The sequence below is a fragment of the Bos javanicus genome, chromosome 4 (assembly GCF_032452875.1).
Source record: "Bos javanicus breed banteng chromosome 4, ARS-OSU_banteng_1.0, whole genome shotgun sequence".
Lineage (NCBI taxonomy): Eukaryota > Metazoa > Chordata > Mammalia > Artiodactyla > Bovidae > Bos > Bos javanicus.
Window position 1 is genome coordinate 64,386,050 of NC_083871.1, and position 23,071 is coordinate 64,409,120.

The window sequence follows — 23,071 nt, forward strand, 5'->3', positions numbered from 1 at the left end:
CCACTGCTGAGTTTTCCAAATTTGCTGGCATATTGAGTGCAGCACTTTCACAGCATCATCTTCTAGGATTTGAAATAGCTCAACTGGAATTCCATCACCTCCACTAGCTTTGTTTGTAGTGATGCTTTCTAAGGCCCACTTGACTTCACATTCCAGGATGTCTGGCTCTAGGTGAGTGATCACACCATCGTGATTATCTGCGTCATGAAGATCTTTTTTGTACAGTTCTTCTGTGTATTCTTGCCACCTCTTCTTAATATCTTCTGCTTCTGTTAGGCCCATACCTTTTCTGTCCTTTATTGAGCCCATCTTTGCATGAAATGTTCCCTTGGTATCTCTACTTTTCCTGAAGAGATCTCTAGTCTTCCCCATTCTGTTGTTTTCCTCTATTTCTTTGCACTGATCACTGAGGAAGTCTTTCTTATCTCCCCTTGCTATTCTTTGGAACTCTGAATTCAAATGGGTATATCTTTCCTTTTCTCCTTTGCTTTTCGCTTCTCTTCTTTTCACAGCTACTTGTAAGGCCTCCTCAGACAGCCGTTTTGCTTTTTTGCATTTCTTTTCCATGGGGATGGTCTTGATCCCTGTCTAAATTACAGACCTAATGGCAGAAGCATTTCTGCATACCCTCTCCAGGTCTCTAGACTTGTTAGGCTGTCACTGCCTTCAATTTAATATCTGAAATACTGAAAAAGCATGGGTCAGTAGAAAGGTTTTTTGTTGTTGTTGTTTTGCTTTGTTGTAATTTAAAAAAGGGGGGGGGGATGCTATTTTTAAACCTAGGTCCAACAAATAGCTCTTCTTCACAAGACCACAGCTACTTCATTTCAGACCAACTTACCTTCATAACAGGGCAAAACATAAGTTAATACAAAGCGAGCATGCAGTCTGTCGTGTCTGACTCTCTGTGACCCCATGGACTGTAGCCCACCAGGCTCCTCTGTCCATGGGATTTTCCAGGCAAGAATACTGGAGTGGGTTGTCATTTCCTTCTCCAGGGGATCTCCCCCACCCATGGATCAAACCTACGTCTCCTGCTTTCCAGTCGTATTCTTTAACACTGTGCCACCTGGGAAGCCCTAATATATAGCAGAACTGCATGAATTACATTACATCACAATTCGCACACTGGTTTGCCCATGACCCAGGTGTTATCATTTACCATTGTGGACAATCAACTGCTGAATAAGGTCTAACATCTTTAAAAATTAATGAACAATAGGAAAACTAACAATTTAAACTGATGGCCAGTAGCGTGTCTCCCAGTGCCTCTCTTTTCAATTTCAAAGGCAGAAGCAGAGAACAGTGCACTACCCACTCCCAAAAAATTAAGAATACACAAACCCTCATTTGTGCTAAATTTGTACATCGTTAATTTCCTTTTCTCAAAAACTGGTGTTTTACTTAGGCTGCAGGATAAAAGATTTCAAAGGGGAGTTCCTTTCCACTTTGGCTTCATAGATCGGACAGCAAGTCTGAACAACCTAAGGTTGCTAGATATCCTGCTTATCTGCAACAACAACAACAAAAAAGCTTAATCTCTTGGCTTGAAAAATAAAACACACCTACAAAAAAATTCTCTTTGCACATATCAGCTGTGTTCTAATAACCTTATACATAATCATTTTTATTGCTCGCTCACTCAGTCATTTCAGTTGTGTCTGACTCTGGAACCTTATGGACTGTAACCCGCCAGGCTCCTCTGTCCATGGGGATTCTCTAGGCAAGAATACTGGAGTGGGTTGCCATGACCTCCTCCAGGCAATCTTTCTGACTCAGGGATCAAACCCATGTCTCTTTGCATCTCCTCCATTGGCAGGGAGGTTCTTTACCACTAGCACCACCTACTTGCTTTTAAATATAAGTCTTACAGACTCCAGAGCACATTGATATCTAATGGAACTCTGATGAAATCTTGGGATAATATAGGTATTTTTCCCATAACCATATGTTATACAACTTAAAGTTTCAGAGAATTCCACTTTCAACATGACATGTAAGAAGTTCCATGGGCCCACTTCCCAGTGAAACTCTGAAAATAATTTTTTAAAACAATCATTTAACGTCTCTGGAAGTTGTCCTAGGACCATACAGCAAATAAAGAAACGCTAAAAATCTAAAACTCTGTAAGAACAGTAAGAGCCTGTAATATTTAAACTAACACTCCCTACTCCATACTCCTAGTTCAGCAAGACAGTACTGCACTGCAGACTGGTACAGCCAAGAACCCTCTCCCCACAGCTCCCAATCAGAAAACCATTTTCCCAGGAGGGCCAGGACATTAGCATTATTTGTCTTGCTGCCACCTATCTGTTGCTGACTACAGAAGAAATTGAAAATCTAAACAGACTTATAAAAAGTAGAAAGACTGAAGTAGTAATCAAAAAACTACCTACAAAAAAAGACAAGGCTCAAAGAAAGAAAGGGAGGAAAGACTAAGCTCAGATGGTAAATTTCACCAAATTGTTTTAAAAAAATTAACACCAATTGTTCACTAATCTCTTCAAAAAATAAAAGAGGAGAGGTCACTTCCCAACTCATTCTATGAAGCTAGTGTTACACTGATAACTAGACAAATACAAGAAAAGAAAACTATGGACCAGTGTCTCTTACAAATATGTATGTAAAAATCTTCAACACAACACCAGCAATGTGAATCAAGCAACATATGATTAGAATTAAACACCATGGCCAAGTGTAATTTACCCCCAGGAAAACAATGTTAGTTTAACACCCAAAATTATTTAAGAAAATATACCAAACCAATAAAGTAAAAAACACCTGATCTTATAAACAGAGTCAGAAAAAGCATTTGACAAAATCCAAAACTCTTCAATTGTAAAAACTCTTGATGGAAGAAATTTTCACATATGAGATATGGGGAAGTCATTCTGGCTTAAAATATAATTAAATTTAAACTTCACATGAACTAGAGCACCCTGTCGAATAGCCTGTCTTATAACCTGTCAAATATGCATGGTACATCTGCTTTAACCATTAAAGAAAAGAGTGTATTTAAAAATCAAAATGGAGTAACTGTGATTCAAACATCCAAAATGGAGCCAGATGGCCATGGTGGATGTATTTTATTCATGTTACTGCATCACTGAGAACTTAGATTATCTGAACTGTATCAAACTCAACAGCACATGCAGAACTTTTCAAAACAATATCTGCTAACAGCTACCAGCTGCAACCTTATAATCTCAAAGTCTTTCCTCATACTATGCAACCATTTCAAACCCCAATAAATCCTTAACAAGCATCCTTCCAAGCTCCAATCCTAATTCTTCACAAACAACTTACATAACTTTTTGGTTATAAAGTTGTAACTTCTTGAATCTGTGTTTCCCAGGCTGTAGCCCTCAGTCTGGCTCAAATAAAGCTCTTCTATTTTTATTATTATTAAGAAATGATGCTAAAGCTGAAACTCCAGTACTTTGGCCACCTCATGTGAAGAGTTGACTCATTGGAAAAGACTCTGATGCTGGGAGGGATTGGGGGCAGGAGGAGAAGGGGATGAGGGGATGAGAAGATGAGACGGCTGGATGGCATCACTGACTCGATGGACGTGAGTCTGAGTGAACTCCGGGAGTTGGTGATGGACAGGGAGGCCTGGCGTGCTGCGATTCATGGGGTCGCAAAGAGTCAGACACGACTGAGCGACTAAACTGAACTGAACTGAATTGATTCTTATTATAGATCGTTTATTGATTATTAGCACCTATGTTTTCAACATACTAGGATAGAAAGGAACTTCCTCAAACAGAAAGAGAACACTTACATGCAAAACTCATAGCTTATACCATACTTAATGGTGAATGACTGGATGCTTTCTCCCTAATATCAGACACAAGTCTAGGATGTCCTTCTTAACCACTTCATTTCACTGGAGGCTGTAAATTAGCCAATTAAGTAGAAAAAATTAAAGGCTTACAGATTGGAAAGAAAAAAGTAAAATTATCTTTACTTACAGATGACATGACCTTGTATATAGAAAATCCTCAAGAATTCAGTAAAAACAAACAAACAGAAACTATTAGAGCTGATAAACAAGTCAGTAAGGTTGAAGGATACAAGATCAACATACAGAAATCAACTGTATTTCTATGTACTGGCAATGAACAATCCAAAAATAAGAAACAACTGCATTTACAATATAAAGAATAAAACACTTGGGAATAAAAGTAACAAAAGACACATAAAATATATACTCTGAAAACTACAAAATATAGTCAAAACAAAAAAAGATCTAAACAGGAAAACACACCATGTTCATGGTTCTGAAGCCTTAACATTATTAAGATGGCAATACTTCCCTAATTGATCTCCACATTCAATGCAATCCCTACCAGATCTCCACGTCTTCTTTGTACAAATTGACAGGCTTCTGATGAAATTCTTATAGAATTACCAGGGACTCAGATGGTCAAAATAATCTTTTAAAATAAGAACAAAATTGGAGAACTCATATTTCCCCCATTTCAAAAATTACTACCAAGCAACAGGAATTAGGACAGTATGGTACTGGCATATGAGTTCAGTTCAGTTCAGTTCAGTCGCTCAGTCGTGTCTGACTCTCTGCGACCCCATGAATTGCAGCATGCCAGGCCTCCCTGTCCATCACCAACTCCTGGAGTTCATTCAAACTCATGTCCATCGAGTCGGTGATGTCATCCAGCCATCTCATCCTCTGTCATCCCCTTCTCCTCCTGCCCCCAATCCCTCCCAGCATCAGAGTCTTTTCCAGTGAGTCAACTCTTTGCATGAGGTGGCCAAAGTACTGGAGTTTCAGCTTTATCATCAGTCCTTCCAATGAACACCCAGGACCAATCTCCTTTAGGATGGACTGGTTGGATCTCCTTGCAGTCCAAGGGACTCTCAAGAGTCTTCTCCAACACCACAGTTCAAAAGCATCAATTCTTTGGCACTCAGCTTTCTTCACAGTCCAACTCTCACATCCATACATGACCACTGGAAAAACCATAGCCTTGACTAGACAGACGTTTGTTGGCAAAGTAATGTCTCTGCTTTTCAATACGCTATCTAGCTTGGTCATAACTTTCCTTCCAACGAGTAAGCGTCATTTAATTTCATGGCTGCAATCACCATCTGCAGTGATTTTGGAGTCCAAAAAATAAAGTCTGACACTGTTTCCACTGTTTCCCCATCTATTTCCCATGAAGTGATGGGACCAGATGCCATGATCTTCGTTTTCTGAATGTTGAGCTTGAAGCCAACTTTTTCACTCTCCTCTTTCACTTTCATCAAGAGGCTTTTTAGTTCCTCTTCACTTTCTGCCATAAGGGTGGGGTCATCTGCATATCTGAGGTTATTGATATTTCTCCCGGCAATCTTGATTCCAGCTTGTGCTTCTTCCAGCCCAGCGTTTCTCATGATGTACTCAGCATATAAGTTAAATAAGCAGGGTGACAACATACAGCCTTGACTTACTCCTTTTCTATTTGGAACCAGTCTGTTGTTCCATGTCCAGTTCTAACTGTTGCTTCCTGACCTGCCTATAGGTTTCTCAAGAAGCAGATCAGGTGGTCTGGTATTCCCATCTCTTTCAGAATTTTCCACAGTTTATTGTGATCCACACAGTCAAAGGCTTTGGCATAGTCAATAAAGCTGAAGTAGATGTTTTTCTGGAACTCTCTTGCTTTTTCTATGATCCAGCGGATGTTGGCAATTTGATCTCTGGTTCCTCTGCCTTTTCTAAAACCAGCTTGAATATCTGGAAGTTCATGGCTCACGTATTGCTGAAGCCTGGCTTGGAGAATTTTGAGCATTACTTTACTAGCATGTGAGATGAGTGCAATTGTGTGGTAGTTTGAGCATTCTTTGGCATTGTCTTTCTTTGGGATTGGAATGAAAACTGACCTTTTCCAGTCCTGTGGCCACTGCTGAGTTTTCCAAATTTGAGGGCATATTGAGTGCAGCACTTTCACAGCATCATCTTTTAGGATTTGAAATAGCTCAACTGGAATTCCATCACCTCCACTAGCTTTGTTCGTAGTGATGCTTTCTAAGGCCCACTTGACTTCACATTCCAGGATGTCTGGCTCTAGGTGAGTGATCACACCATCATGATTACCTTGGTAGTGAAGATCTTTTTTGTACAGTTCTTCTGTGTATTCTTGCCACCTCTTCTTAATATCTTCTGCTTCTGTTAGGTCCATACGATTTCTGTCCTTTAGCGAGCCCATCTTTGCATGGAATGTTCCCTTGGTATCTCTAATTTTCCTGAAGAGATCTCTAGTCTTTCCCATTCTGTTGTTTTCCTCTATTTCTTTGCATTGATTCCTGAGGAAGGCTTTCTTATCTCTCCCTGCGATTCTTTGGAACTCTGCATTCAGATGCTTGTATCTTTCCTTTTCTCCTTTGCTTTTCGCTTCTCTTCTTTTCACAGCTATTTGTAAGACGCCCCCAGACAGCCATTTTACTTTTTTGCATTTCTTTTCCATGGGGATGGTCTTGATCCCTGTCTCCTGTACAACGTCACAAACCTCCGTCCATAATTCATCAGGCACTCTATCAGATCGAGTCCCTTAAATCTATTTCTCATTTCCACTGTATAATCATAAGAGATTTGATTTAGGTCATACCTGAATGGTCTAGTGGTTTTCCCTACTTTCTTCAATTTAAGCCTGAATTTGGCAATAACGAGTTCATGATCTGAGCCACAGTCAGCTCCCAGTCTTGTTTTTGCTGACTGTATAGAGCTTCTCCATCTTTGGCTACAAAGAATATAATCAATCTGATTTTGGTGTTGACCATCTGGTGACATCCATGTGTAGAGTCTTCTCTTGTGTTGTCGGAAGAGGGTGTTTGCTATGACCAGTGTGTTCTCTTGGCAAAACTCTATTAGCCTTTGCCCTGCTTCCTTCCGTATTCCAAGGCCAAATTTGCCTGTTAATCCAGGTGTTTCTTGACTTCCTACTTTTGCATTCCATTCCCCTATAATGAAAAGGACATCTTTTCGGGGTGTTAGTTCTAAAAGGTCTTGTAGGTCTTCATAGAACCATTCAACTTTAGCTTCTTCAGCGTTACTGAAGCGTTACTGGTTGGGGCACAGACTTGGATTACTGTGATATTGAATGGTTTGCCTTGGAAACGAACAGAGATCATTCTGTCATTTTTAAGATCACATCCAAGTACTGTATTTCGGACTCTTTTGTTGACCATGATGGCTACTCCATTTCTTCTAAGGGATTCCTGCCCACAGTAGTAGATATAATGGTCATCTGAGTTAAATTCACCCATTCCAGTCCATTTCAGTTTGCTGATTCCTAGAATGTCGACATTCACTCTTGCCATCTTTTGTTTGACCACTTCCAATTTGCCTTGATTCATGGACCTGACATTCCAGGTTCCTATGCAATATTGCTCTTTACAGCATCGGACCTTGCTTCTATCACCAGTCACATCCACAACTGGGTATTGTTTTTGCTTTGGCTCCGTCCCTTCATTCTTTCTGGAGTTATTCCTCCACTGATCTCCAGCAGCAATTTGGGCACCTACCAACCGGGGGAGTTCCTGTTTCAGTATTCTATCATTTTGCCTTTTCATACTGTTCATGGGGTCTCAAGGCAAGAATACTGAAGTGGTTTGCCATTCCCTTCTCCAGTGGACCATATTCTGTCTATAGCATATGAGTAGACATAGATAAATGAAAAAGAACTGAGAGTTCAGAAATAAACTCATGCTTATAGGAGCCTTACTCATAATACCCAAAAGGTGGAAATGACCCAATTGCCTACCAATTAATGAATATATAAATGCAAAGTAGCATTAGCCATTCAGTAGAATATTCGTGATGAAAGGAATGGAGTAACTAATATATGCTGCAACATGGATGAAACTTGAAAACATTACTTCAAGAGAAAGAAGCCAATCACAAAAGACCACATATTATGTGATTCCATTTATATAAAATGTACAGAATACACAAATCCATAGAGACAAAGTAAATTGGTGGTTTCTTAGGTTTGAAGGAGAGGAGAAGACAGGAAAGTTATAAGCACAGGGTACAAGGTTTCTTTCTGAGGTGATAAAAATATTCTAAGATTTACTGTCATGCAACTGATGGTTGCACATATCTGTGAATAGATTTACAAAATTGAATTGTATACATTAAATGGTTTAATTGTATGGCATGTGAATTATATTTCAATAAAGATGCTATCTTTTAAAGAGTATATAGTGATGAACACATGGGGGATTGCTTTACTATTATTTGTGTTTTTGTTTATGTTTAAAATCTCCCATAATAAAAAATAATAAAATAATATTTTACTCTTTTTAATAATTGAGTGCCTTTATTTTTATTTTTCATTTTCTAAAATCAGTTCAATTCAGTTCAGTCGCTCAGTGTTTTATTTTTTATTTGGCCGCACTGGGTCTTGTGGCACGTAGGATCTTCGAACTTCATTGCAGCATGTGGGATCTTTACTTGCAGCATGTGAGATCCAGTTCCCTAACCAGGTATCGCACCCAGGCCCCCTGCATTGGGAGCATGGAGTCCTGGTCACTGGATCAAAAGGAAGTCCCAAAGTTTCACCTTTTTTAAATTAGGATACTCCTGTATTTTGGCCACATTTACCACTCTATCAGAAGAACAATAGGTTGGCAAATTAAATTCAGAAGATTAGCAAAATAAATTCTACCCTTTCTCCTAGAAGGACATCCTACCCCACTGACAGAGAAAAAAATTAACCATAAATTAAAACTCATATAAAATGCTAATTCATTTTCCAAGTTCAAAAACATACAGGTCTTGACTTTAACAAATTAAGGTAAGCAGTTGGATGGCAGAGGTCTATTACCGGCAGGAAAGGAAGAAAGGAACAATGGTAATAAGGCATTTTCAGCCATGAAATCTGGCTTTTTTGTTGCAAAAACAAATTTAAAATATTCCAAATAACAAAAGTTTAATATGCATAAGTTGATTTTAATTTTATGTCTTCAATAAAAGTAAGAAATAAGAATTTGCATTTTACCCCCTATTCATTCAGTGTTGATTTCCAGCTCCTTAATGATTTTCTGGTTTTTGCCTGTTGTGCTTAGTCACTTAGTTGTGTTCGACTCTTTGCCACCCTTTAGACTGTAGCCCACCAGGCTCCTCTGTCCATGAGATTTTTCAGGCTAGAATTTTTGAATGGGCTGCCATTTTCCTCCTCCAGGGAATATTCCTGACCCAGAGATAGAACCTGCATCTCCTTTGTATCCTGCATTGTAGGCGGATTCTTTATCCATTGAGTTATCAGGGAAGCCCTTTTCTGTTTTTAAATAAATGTAAAATAAAAACCAAATATCAGGTTTTTCATGGCTATCATCTCCCTTCACTAGAAAAGAAAATAATAGCTAACACTTACTAAGCCTTTACCAAGGCCCCAGGTACCATTCTAAGTGCTTTGCAAGTATTCTAATCTTCATAACAAAGCTACTACAAAAAGAGAGGCTAAGAAACCTGCCCAAGCGATCACAACTATCAATAGCAAGAAGTTGGAAGTAACACCCAAAGCCAGACCATCTACTTACAGATAAGTGCAGCCACCTCACAACAATTAAAAAGCTATAACTCTGTTAGCATTAATTCTAATCACTGTGAGTTCAGACTTCAGGAAAGTATCTCCCATATTTAATTAAAATTTTAAAGGATGATTAGAAAACAATAATTAGAAGGTTTTAACAGATGCATATTATAAATAGCCACAAAAGACTGATTTCTTAGACCTTATTAGAATATTAAATAAGAACTCATCTCTTTATCCCTTAACCTCCAGAAATTCTCTTCCACACTTCTCACTTTTTTTTTGTTTTTAATACTTTTTTTTTTGTTTTTAATACTTATATATATGTTATCTCCCACACCTAGTTTACTCAGATTTAGTTTTCATTTAAGACATGGGTGTTTTAATACCTCATTTGCTTAGTCCTAAAATATGGAAGGATGGCTAGATGAACAGCTGTGGCAATAATAACCCCAAGAATCTTCTGGAAGGAACACGTGGGTGAGATGGCAGATGCTGAAATTAGGAGGCTAAGACACCGACACTACTGCTTTCCATTTCAGCAGCTTTATTTTCTCCATGTCATGCTAGTGCTGCCTCGAATTTTGGAAAACATTGGTCAGGTCTTCCAGTCCAGGCAAGATAACAAATGCACAGAGTTAGAAGAATGTTGCTTTTGAAGACAATATTATAGACTCAATGCAAGAATTTTAATAAAAGCCACAAAAGATGAAAGATCACAGGAGAAGGAGTTTGACAGACCTCAACTGTATGGCTTTAGACAAGTCCCTCTTCCTCTAGATTCCCAGTTGTTCTGGCAAGATGGGAGAATAAAATAGCTTAACACATGTAACTACTTACACCAATGTCCAATCCATAGGAAGCATTCAACAAACGTCAGATAAGTGTCAGTAGTAACCTCGAAGTAGTAATAGCAGTAGTGCTGGTGGTGGTTATGGTATGTTCCGAGCAAGACAAAAAAAATTACAAATGTGAATGTGAATGATGGTCCCTCTGGAACGAAGATTTAAACTGAAGTTGAAAAGAATGATAGTAACTTTTCATTAATCAGCAAGAATGCTTTGTGTTTCAATAATTTTTCAGAAATTCCTTATCCTGAGGGATAAGATCTGCTACAAACTTCAAAAGTTGCAAAGCTTTAAAAATTACTATACCCTATTGATACTGGATTTTTTTTGTCCCTTCAAAGAAGGTTTCCATCCAGAAGTCTCACCAAAAACATAAATGTGTGGTTGTAATTTAAGAACAACAATTACTCATAATTATAAAAAATAAAAAATTCCTTAAAATTATAACTTGTAAATCATTTGCAGAATTTACAAAGTTTCTTTTATATATTATTCTAAATAACAGTTCAATCTATTCACCAAAAAATATTCAACAAGTAATCTCTTTACGTATTTGCAGCAAATACGTAAAGAGGTTAGAAAAATCTCTCCCTCTCTGAATACTCAGACTTTAGCTAAGACTCATCCTTTTCCCTCCAGCATCCTCAAATTGTGGATGTCTGTGATATGGTTTCATTTTTAAAGTAAAAGTGAGATGGATGCGGGAGGGCGGGCAGGCAGGAAAGATCCTCAAAATTGGAGTCAATTTCACGGCACTGAACTGGGGAAGAGAGAGAGATCACTTCAGTTCATCTAAACTGCTGTGGTCTGCAGTGTAAAGAGAGAAGGAGAAGGAATAATCCTATTGCAAGAAGGAATTAAGGGCTATTAGTACATGCATCCTACTTCAGTCACAGGCTGGGAACTGCTTTGACCATTTGTTCAGAAGACCTGTTGAAGTGTCACAGGAGAATGCTTGTGCACCATGTGACACTCCTGAATGGAATCTTTAAAAATTCGTATCACCCTTTTTCGACATTCACAGGATCACACACACACACACTGTTCTGGTTGTTTTCTTTTGAATGCATATTCCATAAGAAACCTGTTATCCTCTATCTCCCCAAACCATTACATGGCATCAGAGAATCAATCTGATCAAAAAATATATATAAAGCAAAATAAAACACGGAAAGGGCATTCATGAATCCGATGTTTAATTCTAGACATACTTCCTTACCTGATGCTGAATCAGGTGGGTCCTGCCCCACCGTCCTTCGCAGTCTCTACAGATTTCCCTTTAAGAATGTCTGCCAGGGTCCCAGGGCTGGAACGACGAGCAAGATCGGACGTCGCAGAGAAAAGCAATCCTTACTACTCCTTCTCGTTCTCCTGATCCAACTTATTCCACGACCCAGGCAAAGAGAGCGTCTCACCAGGTAGCACCACCAGCTCCACGGAGTTGGAGTGATCCCATCAAGTAGCTCTCCCGCATCCTCTCTCTGTCACCCTCAGAGACGAGCAGGAAAAACGGTATCAGTCCGTGGCAGAGATCAGGCAGGAGAGAACAGAGGGAAGTAATGCTGCTCACAAAGAGGAGGAAATGATGAAGGAGGCAGTGAGTGGGATGTAGCAGAAAAAGGACAGCAGCGGTGGAAGGGACACCTCCCGATTCAAGCCTAACTCCAAGCCATCTTCGCCCTGTTGTCATAGCACTTTACAACGAAGGCTACTGCGCAAGTCAGATATCCGAGTCCCAATGCCTTCTGGGGATTGTAGTCCTCAGTGTCTCCGGAGCGCGGAAGACGGAGAACTTTTCCTGATTGTTGGAATCAGATTTCTACTGGGCGGAGCTGGAGCGAACCATTGCCTACTCCTCATTAGCGGTGAGACAGAATTAATTTGATTCCCGTTTTCTGTCCTCAGACTTGGACGCGGGTTCTAAGGAAACCCGCCTCCCGCCTCTGGCGCGGACGAAGCCACGCCCCCAATCCAGGCTCCGTCCCCGCCGCCCGTGGGTGGGGCTTTCCACGGAGGCGTGGCTAGGGCGGGGCGGGGCTTGGGGCGCGGCGGGGGCGGGGGCGGGGCGGGGGCGGGGCGGGGGCGGGGGCGGGGCGGGGCGGGGCTGGAAGGGGGCGAAGGGCGGGGCGGAGGGAGGGGTCCCAGTAGGTTTCAGGGCCAGAGCATCCCACCCAGGGACCTCTTCTCTTGAACCGAGAGGCGCAGAAGGTCAGGTCCATGGAAGAAGCAACCGTGGCGAGGGTGAGCGCAAGTGTGTGCGCCCTAATGACTGGGGTGCTGCTGGCCCAGTACATGTTCACCTCAAAAAGGAAGGAATACGTACTGTGCGTATTCTGGAACTCCCCAGAATTTTCTGCTCAATAACAACAACCCTGGAAAAACACTACCTGATTTCTTTCCTTGGTTCTCCTCTTCTTGATTCTGTAGACCAACTTCTTCCTGCAACGCGATTACATTTCCTTTGTTTGTAAATCACAGCTCCCAAAGCCTATGTCATTTTTCTTGAGTGTATTTGAATGTCTTAAAAGGCATCATCATATACGTCACTCATTGGCCCAGATAACTTCCATTGTTGCGGAATGCAAGTGTGTGTGCCTTTAGCACAGTGAAACTGAAACTGTTAGTCTTTCAGCCGTATCCAGCTCTTTGTGACCCCATGAGCTGTAGCCTGCCAGGATCCTCTGTCCATGGGATTTCCCAGGCAAGAATATTGGAATGGATTGCCATTTCCTTCTCCAGAGGATCTTTCGGACCCAAGGATTGAACCCGGGTCTCCTGCAGTGCAGGCAGATAGGCCAGACCCAAATGTCAGAGCTCAGAGCAGAGAAAGTTTTATTACAATGCCATTCAAGGAGAATGGGTCAAAGGTGCTCAAAAAAAGATAAAATAAAAAACCCTGAACTCCTCGAAATGTTTCAGCAAAAGGCAATTTTAAAGGCAAAGTTGGGGGGAGGTGTCCCAAGGTATGTGATTAGCTCCTATGCAATGGGGACTTGGGCTCATGATAATCAAGTAGTTAATTTCTTCCATTTTGTGGCAGTTTTTAGCATCTGAAAAACTCAGGAAATATCCATGAGATACAATTTTCTGAGTACTTCAAACAGGAGCTTTGGCAGAGGATATGGGGAGAGATCTATCCTGGGAAGGCCCCATAAGGTCATGATCAGTTACACATGAATGGCTAAATCTACGTTCATTCAACAATTCCTGTTGGCTTCATTGTTAGAGGAAAAGATCATTTCCAAGTTCCAGGGCATATGTCAGTATCATTTCAGATGTCTATGCATAGCTTCTGTGTGTTTGTATTTTCCTGGATAAATTTGAAGAAGTTCTTCATATTTTATGGCATTAACGGTTTGAATATTTCCGCAAGTATTTCCCTTATGCTGTTATTTTTACTTCCTCTGCAGTTTCTTCCATTATTTCAAGGCTGAAAAAATTATATATCACATACAGTTTCAAAGTACAACCTAGCTAAGCACCTAACACTTTTGCATCCTGGTTCTGGAGAAGGAAATGGCAACCCACTCCAGTACTCTTGCCTGGAAAATCCCATGGACAGAGGAGCCTGGTAGGTTACAGTCCATTAGGTCAAAAAGAATGGGACACGACTGAGCGACTTCACTTTCACTTTCCATGACCTACTAGTTGTTTCCTTGTGCAAATCACTGAGCTCTCTGGGCCTCTTTATCACTAAATAAAGATAATACACATGGGTGGTAACAGCACTTGTTATAGTTTTTTAACTAAATGAACTATTATACTATTAAGAGCTTGGTTCAATGACATAAAGAGTGCACAGTATATACTGGCTTTTCATTTCCAGAACCCAAATCTTACCTGAATTCAATATATTACACTGACTATATGACGCATGGATCATCGAAAAAGCAAGAGAGTTCCAGAAAAACATCTACTTCTGCTTAATTGACTACACCAAAGCCTTTGACTGTGTGGATCACAACAAACTGTGGAAAATTCATAGAGAGATGGGACTACCAGACCACCTTACCTGCATCCTGAAAAATCCGTATGGCACTCAAGAAGCAACAGTTAGAACTGGACATGGAACAACAGACTGGTTCCAAATTGGGAAAGGAGTACATCAAGGTTGTATAGTGTCACCCTGATTATTTAACTTATATGCAGAGTACATCATGAGAAATGCCAGACTGCATAAGCTGGAATCAAGATTGCCAGGAGAAATATCAATAACCTCAGATGTGCAGATGACACCACCCTTATGGCAGAAAGCAAAGAAGAACTAAAGAGCCTCTTGATGAAAGGAGAGTGAAAAAGTTGGCTTAAAACTCAATATTCAGAAAACTAAGATCATGGCATCCGTTCCCATCGCTTCATGGTAAATAGATGGATAAGCAGCGGAAACAGTGGCTGACTATTTTTTTGGGCTCCAGAATCATTGCAGATGGTGATTGCAGCCATGAAATTAAAAGACTCTTGCCCCTTGGAAGAAAAGCTATGACCAATCTAGACAGCATATTGAAAAGCAGAGACATTACTTTGCCAACAAAGGTCCATCTAGTCAAAGCTATGGTTTTTCCCATAGTCATGTATGGATGTGAGAGTTGGACCATGAAGAAGGCTGAGTGCGGAATAATTGATACTTTTGAACTGTGGTGTTGGAGAAGACTCTTGAGAGTCCCTTAGACTGCAAAGAGATCCAACCGGTCTATCCTAATGGAAATCAGTCCTGAATATTCATTGGAAGGGCTGATGCTGAAGCTGAAACTCCAATACTTTGGCTATCTGATGCGAAGAACTGACTCGTTGGAAAAGACCCTGATGCTGGGAAATATTGAGGGCAAGAGGAGAAGGGGACGACAGAGAATGAGATGAGTGGATGGCATCACTGACTGGATGGACGTAAATTTGAGCAAACTCTGGGAGTTGGTGAAGGACAGAGAAGCCTGGCGTGTGCTGCAGTCCATGGAGTCACACAGAGCCGGACACGACTGAGCAACTGAACTGAACTGATACATCGCATGGCTCACAAGTTTTGGAAAACTGAAAAATTTCCATGGAAGCCTCGCTTTCTTCAAAAACTGAATGCATCCTACTAATGGGTAACGAGCAGCTCCTGTGTGCCTAGCCACGGGGAGATACAAAATGGACTTGCACAGGTTTCCTGGCCTCCCGGGTTGGAGATGGCGAAGAAGTTGCCCGACTCCATGAGGGGCCCAGCCACTCCAGAACTGGCCCAACTCCACACGCCGCCGCCAGGGGGCGAGCTCTGGCCTCCGGCACCAGCCAACCTGAAGACAGGGCTCCGATCAACGAATCAAGACCGCGCCGGCCATTCCGCGGTGCAGGGTGCAGCCGGCCGCGGAGAGGGCACCCGGCCGGGCCCGGCGGGACGCGGAGCCGCAGCGGGAGGGGGCGCTGCTGGGCCAGGAGAGCGCGGCGCAGAGGAAGTACCGTCTTCGCCGCGCGGCCGGGCAGCCTCAGCCGCGCCGCGCGGGGCTGCGATGTCGTCCCGGGCCAGGCGCGACGATGCGGGCGCCGGGGGCGCGCGGCGGCCCCGGGAGCCCCCGGAGCAGGAGCTGCAGCGGCGCCGGGAGCTGAAGCGGCGGCGGCAGGACGCGCAGCAGCTGCAGCAGCTCAAGCACCTAGAGTCCTTGTGAGTCCGTCACGCCCGTCTCCGTCTCCGACTAATGCTAGGAATGGATCGGGGCCCGGGTCGCGCGGCAGGGTCCGCTCGGGGTCGGCGCTTTAGACGGGATCCTTGGACACCTGGGGGTGGGCCGGTGAGCCCCTCAGACCCCGGCGAGCCGAGAGCCGGTTCTGATCCCGGGCGGCGGGACCCTAGACTCCCAGCGGCTGGCGGGAGGGAGGAAGGCTCCTCCCCCGAGCCTCGTCCGGGACGCGAGCGGTGGCGGCGGGCGCTTCCTCCGCAGGAAGCGGCGGTTTTAGTCCTCGTGCGGCGGCAGCGGTGCTCGGTCAGTATTCGGGGACTAAACCTGGAAGTGCGACTGAGCGCCCTGGTCCTTCCCGCTCTCAGGTCAGGGGGCGCACTGTGAACTGGTTAAAATCCCCGTCCTTTTCATCTTTTGCTATTAATAAGGAAAGAGAAAGCCCAGTCCCGTAATGTTCGTGCGGTGACGAAGAGAAGTAAAGTGGGGTGAGGGCCTGGCTCCTAACTACTCGGGAGGAGCTGTCAGGTAGAAGAGAGCCTAGAGTTGTTCTCTCTGGTCCTTAGGATTTTTCACCAGGGATAAGGATGAAAGCTACTAGGAGGCCAGTTCCAGCTCAAAAAGAATTAGGACCTGAGTCAGCGTGGCCTGACTTGGAAGGCAGTGTGCTTCCCAAGCTCCCAAGGGTTGGAGGAGAGTCCAGATGACCACTGAGAGAAGGGTGGGTTGTAAAGGAGATTTAAATATAAGGTGGAAAGTTGGATTAATGACCCTTTCGATTCCCTTCTGTTTTTTCCTTCTATAATCAGCTTTAGAGGTCAAACTTAGATTCTAAGTTTGATGTTCAATAAGTTATTTGACCTATTTGTTACAGGCACTTCTCACTGCCTACCTTCTCATGATTGCTGAGACAATGATGTAAGAAAAGGCCCCCAAAGGGTTAATCCTTCATTACTAACCTCTGGGAGCTTTGACACAAAATGCATGCTTTCTTGGAGCCTGGCCTCCTGTGGCTCTTAAGCTGAATGTCACTTCATTTGAACAACTGGGTATAAACAGAATTAGCCTTTTAGGTATGGTTCAAAGCTTTTTAGATATGGTATCTCCAAAGCAAATTGCTGAAATATTTTCCAGTGGAAAGCTGTGGCATGTCGCAGGTATGGCCTCTTTTAATAAGAATAATGGAGAGAGAGTGAAATTCGCTCTGTCGTGTCCAACTGTTTGCGACCCCATGGACTGTTCATGGACTTCTCCAGGCCAGAACACTGGAGTGGGTACCTTTTCCCTTCTCCAGGGGATTTTCTCAACCCAGGGTTCAAACCCAGGTCTCCTGCATTACAGGCGGATTCTTTACCATCTGAGCCACCAGGGAAGCCCATAATGGAGGAATAATAGAAATGTGTATAAATTGGGCAGGTGATACAGTCCGTCAGCAGCCATTCATTAGTAACATTAATGCTATGTCTTTAGGGTTTTCTACTTCAAAAACTAAAACATCTCTTTTATCAGGACAGTCCTGCTGCTGCTCAAAAGACAAAACTGCCACACTTTGCTGTTTGATGTCCTTTGTTCAAGGGAAAAACAATCCATAGATTGAGGAAGTGCAGTGTTTCATCCGCAGTGGAACACTCTTCCCAGTTATTTTGGACAGGAGCAAGTTTTACAGGGTGTTTCAAGAGGCGACTTGAAAATAGGGCATGATTGGCTAGGGAGTCAGGGATTTCTTTACAAAGCTTGCACGTCCTCTTATCTAGGGTAAGCTAAACTAAGCTAGGTACCCTGGGCTGAAGGATTGTGATTGGTATATACTAGGTTTCCTTGACGCGAAGCATTTCCCATTAGGGCAGGCTGACTTAGGTTTAGATTTGAACTGGCCACTCCATTTTGGGGGTCCCAAGCTATGGAGGACCTCTGTCCAGAGTTACATGGAAGTTTTTTAAGAGCAGTTTCAACCTTTATGGCTTTCTAGATTTCTTTAGGAGTACCCTGAGAGGCTCAGTTCTTCCGTCTGGTACTGAGCATTGTGGGTGTGGTGATTGTTGAGTGGTTACTTCTGCAGGGAGTAAGTTTCTAAACTGAACTTTCAGTATCACCTAAAAGTTTAGTTTCATCCTCCTGTTCTTTTCTTTGGTAGGAGGAAATAGCAAGTTGGTTAGAGTAGGAGTGAGGATATGATTCCTGAAACAAACAAGTGACATTGAAATGTTTAAAACAAAAATGCTTCCTATGTAACTCTATAATAGAAATGAGCTAACAGCCTATTAGTGGCCTTTTTTTGCCCCTAAGTCCTTTGGTTTCTCTCTCAGAAATTTATTAGCCTGGACTTATAGCAACATAGGTGTGAGGAAGATAATGTTAATTTCATTTTTCTTTTGTAATTAAAAAAAAACATTGTTTGAGGCAGTGTATTTGCATGTAAATAAATGTAAGTGAAAAAAAAAGCTCCCTCCCTCAGGTGATATCTTATGTATATGTATAATATCCCTTTTCCCATACACACAAATAGAACCATACCAAACACTCTGTCCTCTACACTACTGCTTTCTTGCTTTAACTTAAACTATTTTGGTCTAGTTTTAGGATAATCCGTATCTATTTGACTATTAGGTGATTAGCCATTTTAGAATTTATTGTTTTCCTGATGACATTTTCAGTGTATAAAATTCAGAAAATTAATCATCTCTAAATTCACCTTCTGTGTGCAGCAACTTTGGGGCTCCCCAATTTCCAAGTTGTTGGAGTCAAGATAGCATTTTAAACCAGTCATAGCACCTCGATGCCCTCTCTCAGTAAAATTCCACTAGAGAGGCATTGAAAAGACCTGAGCTGTTCAGTTATCCTACCTCTTTTTCCAACTACATTCTTTTTTAAGAAGGGGGTTATATCCATTAGGCAGTCACCTTTAAAAGCCAGACACCCACGCTCTGCATTGCATAGTCTAAAATGTGTCAGTGCTTGAAACTGAACATAATTACACCTGAAAGTAATACAGTGTTATATGTTAATTCCATTTCAAGTTTTAAAATTAGTTTGTTGTTTTTTTTTTAAAGGACAGGAGCGGTGGGTGCTGCTTTTGTAGATTTGGCACCAGAAGCCTTTTCCCCAAGTTCCAGCAAAATAATGAAAAGTGGAAATGAGTTGGGAGCATAGGCATGATTTGCGTCCTCAGAACCTGAGGGTCTGAGAGCTATATTGGTGGAAGGGAAAGTACTTTTGCACACAGTCATCTGCTTCTCTAGCAGTAGTTGAGGGCCACCGATTGCCCTACATCCTTGAGTCCAGAGGGGTCAGTAGGGGCATAAAGGGCAGTCAGAGAGCTGAGGAGCAAGTGGCAGTGTGCTCTGCGAACACCACAGGCCAGTGGAGAGGATCTTGAATCCAGAGCTGGGGCAAGGGGGAGCCTCTGGGATGGATCACCCCCACCTGCTTCCACTCTGGCAGACCCTTCCCTCTGGCTTAGCTCCCTCCCCGTTGTGCAGTCCCCATCCTTCTTAGAGCACTCACACTGCCACCCCCATGAGCCTCACAGTGTTACGGAAGTTGGAAGTTATGGTAGGTAAATCACCCACAAGTGCAATGACAGATTGGAACCATAATTAGCTCAAGTCTCTTCTTCCCTCACATTTTCCTTGCAGTCTCTTGATTTCCCTTCCTCTAAATATAAAATCATTGTCCTTAGACACCAAGTTAGTTATTATTTGGTCAATTTAAGTGCTGCATCCCAGCAGGATGTGATACAGCATCAGTTTATTCATATTAACATAACATCTCTGACTGCTGGGCCTATTTTATTAACTGTTTTTAAAAGTTATACTGTAGTTTTAGTTTTTACTAAAAATAACCTTTTTTATTTTGGCCTGTAGTTGCTTTTTGGTGATTGAAATGTGTTATGTTCCTATGAACAATGGTTGATGACCAGTTGTTTTTTTTTTTTTTTTCCTTCTAGTTATGAAAAACCTCCTCCTGGGTTTATCAAGGTCAGTGTAAAGTTTGTATTTTGGGTTTTTCTCTGAGACAGATTTGACCAGAACTCAGACTCAGTCACTTGTTATGAAAAACAGCTGCTTAAGGTTTGAAGCTCCTTTATGGTAGTCCTGTCTCTTCTCTGCAGATGGCAGTCAGTTCGTGCACTTTGGGCTTTGTCATAGTCCGTGCCTTTGCAGAAGTTTAATCTGCCTAAAACAGATTTTTTATGTCTGTTCTTAGAGACATTAAGAACATGTCCCTAAGACACCACTGCAGGCCCCCTGGATGTCCTCAGCGCTCGCTCCCCTTCTGTCTGTCTCCCTTGCGACTGCATCTTCTCAAAGCTCTGCTGCCCCATGTTCCTTCTGTGATGCTCCATTGCTGCTTTCTTGAATGTCATCAGTTCAGAGAACAGTGGAGTCTGAGGACATGTGAATCCGTCCAGTCCAGCCCCGCCTGGTGCAGAGTCCCTCCTCCAGCACCCTGGCCACAGTGTCAGCATGTTTCTCTGGGAGTGAGATTTAGAGGACTTAAGACCAAAGTAACCTTTCCTGTTTGGTAGCTTTTAACTTTAAAAAAAATTTTTTTAGGAAACATTCTTCCATTATAAATGTAATATTCCTGGAAACGTGAAAAAATCATAATGTAAAAAACCAGCACCTTAATTATACAGTGCAGTTATTTGGTGGTGAAAATGCATCTCACAAATACAGTATGTATGAGATTATAGAATGTGACAGTGGCCTTCAAGGTCTAATAATCTATTTTACTCTGACACATTGTTTTTATTGTTTCAAGAAACCTTGTTTAATTCTATCTTCTGCCTCATTCCACAAAGCTTCTAAGTTAGCAGAAAATTTTTTGTGATCTTAGAATCTAATTTTTATGCTCTAGAATTAGAACTTGGAGCTCACAGATCATCCCTGTGTAAACACTAGTGACTTTTCTCTAAGAACAGCTACTTTGTTTTTGTGGTAGGCTAGCTCTTCCAGAATAGTTACTTATATTTTCTTTCTCAGTTACAATTTGTCTTTCCAGCTCTTCAGAGGATAACATGATGACATAGGGATCTCCAGCCCATGAGCAAGCCAGGCAGTGCTGTGTTCTCAAGCAGGTGGGAGAGGGCTCTGGTGCTTTTTTTGCCATAGAGCTTACACACTCTTTCCTTTTTCAGGAAGATGAGACTAAGCCAGAAGACTGTATACCAGATGTCCCAGGCAATGAACATGCCAGGGAGTTTCTGGCTCATGCACCAACCAAAGGACTTTGGATGCCACTCGGGAAAGAAGTCAAAGTCATGCAGTGTGAGCATGGAAAGGTTTCAAGTAACACCCTCAATTCACGCAAGTTATAGACCACTGTTTACAAACGAGTTCACTCCTTTTAATTCATTCTCACACCATGCTGTTGAAGTCAGGGCATGATCTCTAGGCAACAGATGAGGAAGCCCCCTTGGTGTGTTAGTCAGTGTCTGGGGTAAGCGGCAGAGCAGCGCCTTGGGTCCAGGGCTTCTGGCTGCAAGGGCGGTGGTCTTCCACAGGACTGTAGCTGTTTGCAGAGTCTATGCTTCAGTAATGTTCCTGTAACAGAAAGGATATTCCATGTAGCAATGCCATGGGGACGAAGGATGCATTGGGGGTCACCTTGGGTGACCTTGGGTCCCCTGGGGTCTCCTGGGGTCTCACTTCAGCGTGTCCTCATTAGTGGTGTTAAGGTTTCCCCAGGTGACCTGAGAGGAGCTGTGGGCCACACAGGGTGGGTCTGGACCAGGTGGAGCTGTGTGCACACTATCCACTGCACCAGCATAAGATGGCATTTGAAGAAGGGGTACTGCTGCCTTTGAAGGTATTTGTTTGTACAAAGATCCTTCATGCACACAATTAAAATAGCAGTTCTTCTCCCTTTCCTGCATTCCTCTCACCTCAACCTCTTTTAAAAAGGTTATTTTTAAGTTTATCCCCATGTATCTTGATAACAGGATTACATTCCTGACCCTTGATTTTTCCGATTTCCTTATTATCTGCTCATTTCTAACTGTAGGAGACCAGAACTCAGCTCCTTTTTTCTTCCTCCATCCCATCTCATACACATGCCCTACCTATCTCATTTCCCCAGTAATAGTTATATCATAAATTTAACTAAATAAATCCATTGTGTTTATTATTTTTAGAGTTGAATCATGTATTAAACTGATTATATTTCCTTTTTTAAAAATTAAGTTTAAAAATCACTCCTCTCCTTAATGGGGTAGTTAGTTGTGCTTCACTTTCCATTTTATTGTTCTTTTCATTGACATGCAAATTAAAAGTGTTTAGTCTGGACCAGAACCAGTTTTACATGAAGTTAATAAGCTTAAGCTTTAGGACCCCTTCCTTGCACCTTCGAAAGGCCTTTGGAGTCCCAATAGTGGTCCTGTCTTTCTGTAAAATTTACCAAGTCAAGATTCTCCGTGACCCCAAAAAAGCCCTTCTTCTCCTTAATTTATGTTAGCTTAAGACTTCACAAAACTTTTATCCATCCCAGATGGAAAAATACATGTACACATAACCCTATTGGCAGTGATTTCCATGATCCTAGTGTTATCTAAAGCAGAGCTTCTCAAACTTGGGGTGGGCCTGATACTCTCTATTTCTGACAAGCTCCCAGGTGATGCCAGTCTTGCTGGTCCACTGACCACACTTTGAGTAACAAGTATCACCTCTCCTTTAGTAGAGGTTTTGATCACAGATCATATGGGTCCTTCTTGATACCGCACATCAATTTATGGCATATAAAATTTCTCCTTTTGTCATAAAGACAGACATTTGTTTGAAGGGGACTGCATTTGTATTGAATGCATTTCTTCTTCCCCAGGTGGAACTAACTCAAAATAGTGGGGAGATGCAGAAGGGGCAGGTCAGAGAATCCCTAAACTTCATTCGTTTCCCAGTGATTTCCTACTACCAACTCTCAGATTGAAATGTGAAGAAGGAAATATTTCCCTGTCGCTACATATTTTCATTAGCTACCAGCATGGAGCAAAATTGGCTAATCCTACCTATAATTCCTGTTCCTGCTTCCTGACCTCCTT

General features: G+C 42.2%; 1 protein-coding gene across 3 annotated transcripts in view; it reads right to left on the minus strand.

Annotated features, from left to right (window-relative positions):
- The window catches only part of BBS9 (Bardet-Biedl syndrome 9), a 476,883-nt gene extending 464,524 nt beyond the window's left edge, over positions 1-12,359 (minus strand). For 2 of the 3 annotated variants that reach the window (XM_061414167.1, XM_061414166.1), the window contains exon 1: positions 11,604-12,359. The gene's annotated coding sequence lies outside the window, so the exon portion shown is untranslated. The remainder of the gene's footprint in view (positions 1-11,603) is intronic. The other variant, XM_061414165.1, reaches the window with a different exon arrangement.
- Between the last annotated feature and the right edge of the window lie 10,712 nt (positions 12,360-23,071).